The 2191-nt window shown below is 38.8% G+C and overlaps 1 pseudogene; it reads left to right on the top strand.

Moving 5' to 3' along the window:
- Positions 1-1739, top strand: part of LOC102867714 — a 131380-nt pseudogene extending 129641 nt beyond the window's left edge.
- The last annotated feature ends 452 nt before the right edge of the window (positions 1740-2191 follow it).

The following is a 2191-nucleotide window of genomic DNA, read 5'->3' as shown; positions in this document are numbered from 1 at the left end:
GTAAGGAGAGACAGGTCTTTAGAGAGGGACATCATGCTGGGTAGAGTAGAGGGACAGCGCAGGAGGGGAAGACCCTCTATGAGGTGGATTTATTCAGTGACTGGGGTAATCGGGATGGGTGTGTCAGAGGCAGTGTGATTGGCACAGGATAGAGCACGGTTTAGGGCTGTTGTACATAGTGTCGCTATGAGTCGCAAACGACTCGATGGCACATAACAACAACAACCCTCAATATATGTCACTGTAAAAAAAATGGAACGTGGAATGTACTAACTATATAGAGACAGGAAGCTTTCAAAAATGAAATAGAACACAAGAAGATTGGCATTCTAGGCACTAGTGAACTGAGATGAACTATCCTGTGCCATTCCGAAGAACACGATCATATGACCTACTATGTTGGAAATAATAAACTGAGGAAGAATGGTGTGGCATTAATAATAAAAAGAATGTTTTCAAGGTCTCTCCTCAAGAACAATGTGATAGTGACAGGATTATATCCATATGCATACAAAGCAGATCTGTTAATACAATTATTCTTAAAATAGATGCTTAAATAACTAAAGCCAAAGAGGAGGAAATTGATAATTTCTACCAAATTTTATAGTAAAAAATTGATCAAACATACAATCAAGATGGATTAATAATTATTGGAGACTGGGATGGATTTGGAAACAACGAGGAAGGGATGGTAGTTGGAAAACGAGTTGGTGCCAGAAGTGATGTGACAGATCAAAAGACCAAACTTTGTACATTTAATGATTTGTTTACAGCAAATATTTTTTTAAAATAAAAACAAACCACAAATGACAACTTTACACATGGACCTCACCCAAAGTTCTGCTTAATAATCAGATTGACTATATCTATAGAAAGAATCTTTGGAGAATCTCAACATTAGGAGTCAGAACGAGACCAGGAGCCGACTGTAGAACAGACCATCAATTACTCATGTGCAAGTTCAAACTAAAGTTGAAGAGGAAAAAAAAATCACAAGAAGCAAAATCTCACCTTGAGTCCATTCCACCTGAATTAAAAAATAATCTAAAGCTTTTGAGATACTGAGGCAACGTTCAACCAGCAGCCTTCAGTAACCCCCAGATTATAAACATTACTTGGCTTTCATCAGTCATTGCCCTCACGTCAGAGACAACGCCGGCTGCTATGGCACGCTGTCCACAGAGGAACCTGTCCATAAATGGAAAACCAGAGGGAACAGTGCTGCAGACTACTGTTTAAAGGGACTATCCATGCATCTCTGCAGAATACTGGTAAGAACCAGCTAGTACAATCTGCTATTCTTCAGCTAAAGGGAGGAGAAGGCAGGAAGACACTCCAACTGTTTGAATATCTTTAGGTAACCCCGAGATGGAATCTTGTATCCAGTGGATAAACAGAAGCAAAGACATCTTTCAGTTTATATCAAAAAATAAAGAGTGACTTACAAAACTTTGGGGAGAAAGAAAAGCAATCGGAAGACCTTGACCTACAAGAAAATGGCCAGGGCGTTGAGGAATTATGGGAGCACTGAGGAAATCATCAATGTTCAGAGAAAGCTGGCTTACCAGTTCCGTGAAGCCCTTCTCCAAGGACTTTCTCCATTCTCTTTCTTGGGGAAGGAGCTCTTATACTCTCATTACGTCCAATCTAGTCTTGAATATCACAGTCTAAATAACTGGAATGCAAGTCACAATCACACATTTGCCAATTACCACAAGCTGAGTCATGCTGATTACTGATTTGACCCTCCCGTGTAACAGATTCCTGGCATCAAAATCATCTACCAGCTTCAGAGCTTTTCTTTTAAAGGAAACATTAAAGAGGGTTAAAAAAAAAAATCAACATGTTGCTCTCTCATCTAAAACAGCATACAACCATTGGTGGGAAATTCTACCAGTGAACAACATTAAAATGATTACTTCCCATTTGCAAGTATAGACTAAAGGTCTTTGCTGTCCTTATTCTCTATGCAACCACTTTCTTCTAAATTAACAATGCTAACAGATGATCTGATTTACAGGGTGATTTAAACATATAGGGAAAAAAATGACTCCTACATGTACTTGGCCTTAGTGGCCAAAAAAATGGGTCTATTTCGTGTGTTTTCATGATTCAGGCAGCAGTTTTCATGTCAATGGAGTTCATAGCTTTAAAACAGTCCATGAAATATATTTGTGATGTTGCACAGCAT

The sequence above is a fragment of the Elephantulus edwardii genome, unplaced genomic scaffold (assembly GCF_000299155.1).
Source record: "Elephantulus edwardii isolate Elephantulus edwardi_28Jun2011 unplaced genomic scaffold, EleEdw1.0 scaffold00077, whole genome shotgun sequence".
NCBI lineage: Eukaryota > Metazoa > Chordata > Mammalia > Macroscelidea > Macroscelididae > Elephantulus > Elephantulus edwardii.
This window is presented reverse-complemented; position numbering and strand designations above follow the sequence as displayed.